The sequence below is a fragment of the Lucilia sericata genome, unplaced genomic scaffold (genome assembly GCF_015586225.1).
Source record: "Lucilia sericata isolate MDLA Ls3-8-SP2 unplaced genomic scaffold, ASM1558622v1 Contig001061F_arrow, whole genome shotgun sequence".
Taxonomy (NCBI): Eukaryota; Metazoa; Arthropoda; class Insecta; order Diptera; family Calliphoridae; genus Lucilia; species Lucilia sericata.
This window is the reverse complement of record NW_023995038.1, coordinates 131,076-137,553: the sequence shown is the minus strand read 5'-3', so window position 1 is coordinate 137,553 and position 6,478 is coordinate 131,076.

Sequence of the window (6,478 nt, the reverse complement as noted above, 5' to 3'; positions counted from 1 at the left end):
TTTTGATTTTTTTTAATTTAAAATTTTTCTAACATTTACATATAACCGCCAGTTAAATACAATTTCATAGTTATAGTAAAAACATAAAAATAAATAATAACGGTAAAACGACACTAAAAATATGTTTAGTTTACGCTAGGTTTGATTAAGATTAAATTACGTTGATTAGGAGATTTCAATAGAATAAAAGCGGTCACAGCTGATAATAAAAAAATATTTTTTAAATTAAAACAAGAGTATCTTTATTTAAAATAAATAAAATTTAATACTTTTGCAAAAAAAAAATATTTATAAAAATGCAAACACAATTTCGTACTACTGATATAAATATTCATAATTTTCTATGAAGGTACCTTAGAATTGGTATCTCCGTTCACTATAGGCTCAATGGAAAGTTTTGGAGGCAATAAATCAAGGTACGGTAGACTATAAAATCATAAGTGACATAAAAATATGTACCTATGTAATAGGGTTGTTACTCAAATAAAAATTATTCGATTAATCGAGGAGAAATATGTCGTTTCTTCGAACGAATAAAATTTTTCCAATTCAGAATAGAGTATAATTCGAACAATTTTTCTCGATTAATCGAATATTTGAATAATATTCTAATGTTTCATTTTTGCAAATATTTATTATAGTACTGAATAAAGAATTATATTAATACAATAAATCTAAAGATCTGCTTTAATTGAAACACAAAGTAATTTTTTACAACTTTTTGCAATTTATAAAAAAATTAGATATATTTCACTGATTGTTTTAAAAATATAATGATTCCAGATTTATAAGTGAATTTATGCAATAAGCGAACATAGAAACATTAATAAACCTGCTTAAGCAAAGAAAAAAGTTTCAGCTTAAATATTATGAACTGCTTTTATTGACAAAAGTTAATAATATTTAAGTTTGGTTGACAAAATTATTTGCTGAAAGTGGGGCTAAGGCCGAGCTTTAGAAAATTAGGAGAAGAGATTTATGTCGACATTAAAGTTATTTATGCTGAGGGAAATTTTGTTCAAGCTGTGCCGATTTTTGTAGATATTTAACATAATTATGAACTCTAAAGTTTTATTTATAATGAACCGATTTTAACCTTTTTCATAGGCCTTTGTCTTTTGGTCAAAGTCGAATTTCAAAAGCTTTACTAAAATTCAGAAAACGAAAGTTATTTTTAATTTTTTATTAAAAATGATTTATTTTTATATGATCTCAATTTATTTACATTCACTTTTAATGCATTATTACTTTCGGTTTTGTTCTTCTGGTTAATTTTAGTTTAATTATTCAGTTTTTATTTATATTTTATTAAATTATTCATAATTTTTACAATTTAATCGAATAATTTTTACAATTTAATCGACTACTCGAATGAACAAATTTTTGTAAATTTTTATTTGAATAATTTAAAATACGAATAATTGACAACCCTAATACATATGTACGTATGTACATGAACTCACATACGAAGACATTAACTCTTTGTCTCTTAATTTTCTTTTAAATGTTTCGGTTGTTGATTGCACCTGAATAGAATTGTTGTTTGGTTTACTTTTCCATGTTTTGAGGTTTTTATTTTTATTATATTGAATATAATTTCCGGTAGTTCTTTTGTTGTGACATACACAAATATTTTAAGTTGTCTGAATGATCACTAAAAAAATAAATGTCTTTTCGTTGGTTCTGTTAAAACTGAATTTGAAGCAAATCCGATTATTGCGGATTGCAGAGAAATACCTCTGTTAAAAATAATACTAAGATCTATGAAAGACGGTTTCAATTTTATCGAAACGGTTTTTTCTGTTTTTCAAAAGTCGACGTTTTGTATTTTATTTAAAATTTTTAAACCCTATTTTCTCCCGGATACTGTACTAGCTGTATTTATTTAACTGATATACATAATATGTAAATCAGTATACGCGCTTTATGGTTTCATTCGAATATAAATTATAATTTTCAGTTTAACTAAATTTTTAACACAATTTATCCTAAACATGTACTCCTTTGTTATACTTGCTATGTTAATAACGGTTTGTATGTTATTGTTTACATTATTTTGCAATGTTTTAGTAACGTACGTACTACGTAGGCTTCGATATATTCAAATAAAATACGATCTAGATTGAATTTTGAAAATCTAAAAAGTTTCGGTCAAATTTAATGAGGTTATAAAGGTTGAACCCACCAAAATCGATCAATTTTAATCGTTGATATCTACAAAACTAGTTGTCCAATCAAAATAAAATTTTGTATTTAAATAGCATATAGTTTTGAAAAAATGGCTTCAGAGGCTTTTTCGAAGAAAATTTATTTTGCACGGATATAATAAAAATGTTTGATACCAAAAAGCGTTAAATTATTGTATTCCATGATAGGAAAAATTATTAAAAATATTATGTAGCATTTGTCCACATTATTGTAAATAGAAAATAAAGCCCAAATTTCCAAAAGGCCCTTTTTAAGCCAAATATTTGTTCTTGTGTTCTAAAATCAAAATCTTATTTTACAAGAGGTAAAATTCATGAAGAAGAGTGCTTTGAATCCTACAAAACTAGGGCATAAAATATAAAAATTCAATTTATTAGAGTAAAATTAGGAGACTATAGGCTATTCAAATACAAAACATTAATTGGTCAATTAGTTTTGTAGATAAAAACGATTAAAAAATTATTCGATTTTGGTGAGTTCAACCTTTATATTAATTTCAACGAATTATATTAAATTTACCTGTGTGAAAATGTAAAAATCTGAAAATTTACCGAAAAATAATGAAATTTCGAATACATTTGCTCTTACACAAAAATTTCTGATATGCAAATTAAAGCGTCTATCAAGCACCTTTACCAATATTTAGTATTTTTTCTTTGGAAGAAATATGAAAAAACTAGCTATACCCAGTGTGCTTTGCTACCCTAAAAGCAAAAAAAAAAAAAACCCACTTACATATGAAAGATGCCACTCAAATTATTGCAAGTTCGCCAATTTTTAAGATCGCTAATAAAGATTTTAATGTAAGCTATGAAAAATGTAAATAATATTGTATTGTATTTAATTCATATGGGAGGGGCCAATCCCCCCATTGAAAGTCCGCCCATTTTTCTCTAAATGTTCACATGAATGTCAAAGTTCTTCATGTAAAATTTGAAGATTCTAGCTTCTACATTAGCTCGGATATACAAATTATTCTATATAATTTATATGGGGGTTCCAAGCCACCCCCTGATGAGAGTCCGCTTTTTTTCCCCAAAATGTTTAGATGAAAATGAAATTTCTTTTTGCAAAATTTTAGGAATCTAGTTCTATTAGTTTTTTAGAGAAAATATTATATTGTATTTAATTCATATGAGAGGTGCCGCTCCCCCCATTGGTACTCCGCCAATTTATTACCCAAAATATTTACATGGATGCTAAAGTTCATAGTGAAAAATTTGAAGCTTTTAACTCTAATAGTTTCCAAGGTAAACGAATTAGCGTATTTAATTAATATGGGAGGTGCCACGACCCCTGCCGCTAGTCCGCCCACTTTTTATCCTAACTAATCATATTGACACTTATGTGGCTCCGAACAAATTTGAGAGCTCAATCTGTTACATTTTCCGAGATATAATGATTTGAATGTCAAAGTTTGGGGACTCTAATTGTACCAGTTTCCAAGATATATGGCTTTTAATAGTTATTAAATAAGTAGGCGTGGCACCTCACCTACTTGAAATTTTAAAATAAAAAGTAGCCTATAGTTCCTTCCAGATATACAGGAAGGTACTGTTAAAATTTGAAGAAAATCGATCCAGCCGTTTAAGGGCCCTTCATACAGTCACACTTTACGTACGACAAGTCTAATGAAAAAGTAAATTGAAATTCCATCCGTATGACCAAAAAGAGAATAAAAGTCGTATGATTTATATTTTTTGTGTTTACACGATTGGTATAAAACAATAACAAAGTAAGATGAATTAGCTGTTTCACTTTTTTTTATGTGTTTACATAAAAATACATCCCTGATCTAATGCTACTTGCTTGTTTTTTGAATCATTTCAAAAAATGAAGAGAGCCATACGACTGTCATATTTTCCTTCCGTATTCTCTCTCAATGTGTGACGATTTCGTTACATATTGCATTTAGACGATCCCATCCGTTCTTTTCTACACTAAATTTTGACAGATCATATTACTTGTGTGCTCGTGTGAAGGGGGCTTTAGCCGTCTATAAACTTCAAACAAACAAACCCACAAACAAATAAACACACATTCACTTTTATATATATTATGAAAAATCATGAAAAACGTAAAAAGTTCCTCTTTTTATCCTCTTATCCAACTCACCAAATATTGATGCCAGGACAAAAATTTTAGAGACGGTATTTTAGAATCAATTAAACTTTAATTTTAGTTGGGAACTTTGATACCTTTTTTCTTCCATACAAACGGGGTCACCCTAATGACATACACACACGTGTATTAGTACACCTACATAGATATATGTATGTATATAATAAACATTCATATTTAAATATGTACGTACAGTGACTTCCATAAGTGTTTACAAAAGCATTAAAAGTGTTTTTGGAATAACAAATATTTGTGGCAACCCAGCAAAAACTTGGTAATGACTTCTACTTACAGAACAACTTACTTCTCAATAACTACTACATACCGTCTACATTACATTTAATACACGTACATAAGTATTTTATTTTGAGTTTTGCACTGTTTTTTACACACACAGAAAAAAATAGTTTTTTGTGTGAAAACTATTATTTGACGCACAATGAAATAACTAGGCAGTGGGTTTGTGAGTAAGACAGTCAACTAACGAACTAATTTATTTTTAGAAAATTGTTTGAATAAAATTATATTAAGATAAAATTCGAGATAAATTATTTGTTTTAAGAAATTAATATATCTTTCAAATCCTGTACAATTTAGCCTATAATTGAACTAATCCCTCAAAGGAGGACCTCTTTTAAAAATCACTCTGATGTTGAAAAATATCGTATCGATATTATGATAAAGTTCGATGTAATAAGTGTTATCAAGTTTTCTCAGAATGGATCCATTATTGGACTTATGCCATATATTAGACTTTATATTGAACAACTGTTAATGTTAAAGTGATTTTTCATGTATTAATATAAGATATATGTATGTAGATATAAAATTTAATATTTCAAAACAGTAAGATGTTGAGTATATCAATGAACTTAATTTCTATAAAATCGGTCCATATAATATGGAAGTGCCTTCCCGGAATATAGCATTATTATTTCATTATTTTAAACACACAAAAAAACATTAATTCGAAAATTCTGCCAAAATTGTCTATAATATCTTGTTGTTACGCCCTTAAAGTTAAATTATAACAAAACTTGGTGAAAATGGGGGTACTTGATGAAAATTGGGGTAAAACTTATAACTTTAAATTAAAAATGGAATTGAAAGAATTTAAATTCTGGTTATGTATTTTATATTGTAGTTAGAGTTTGGGAATTCCCGGACTTTTCAATTTCCCTGGAAACGGGAATGAAAAAATTCATTTCCCGAGAATTTATATAAAACTTAATTTTTAACTAATAACAACATTTTTTAACAAAAACAGACTACTTTTTTATAAATTTAGCGATATCTAAAATATTCTCTCTTTTGAGAACAAATCAAACCATTTTTTTTAATTTTGCCAACGAAACATGATCTCAATATTCGCGGCAACATAGAAATAATCTTCCACTAAACTCTTATACTACTATTTTCCTATTATTTAGACAATGCAAGAATGATCAGTCCCTGTCTTTGTTTGGATCCCTGTGCATAGGGGCTTTTATGGAAATGAACAGGCAGATGAGTTTGATAGAACGGGATCAGCTCTTGATATCTCCAACGCCTTTCAGTAGCAACTCCGTTAGGTATTATAAAGAGCCGTATCCTCACATTCTTTCTTCAGAATGCTAAAGATAGATGGAAGGCATTATGGCCTTCTTTCAATGAGAAACGCACAAGACAAGGTTGATAGCAGTAATAACAAGACACTGAGTGCTAGGCAGATATGCAAGTCGGCTTGGGCTACCCTGCAATGAGTACTGTCGCAGTTGCAGGTAAAATGAACTGTCTTCCATCTTCTCTGTGAATGTCCTGCTCTAGTCGCTAAAGAAACTGTTTTTTGGCAGTTACTTCATAGCCAACCTTGGTGAGATAGTTTGTATACCATAGGACTACTAAACAGATCATATACTCCATAAGCAGAAGAATAGTTAAGTATTAAATTAATAAGATTCATTTATACTTCTTAGAATTAATTAAATATAGGAAAATATCAACTATTCTGTTATTTTGTGGAAAAATGTTCAGCTACTGAGATAACTCAAACGCTTTCCACAGACGTTGGCTCTAGAAATTCATTCATGTCAAAATGTTGGTTTCTATTTGTACTTGCTTCCAGTTAAGCTTTTATAGATTGATAGTTTTTAATTAAGAATTTTTTCAT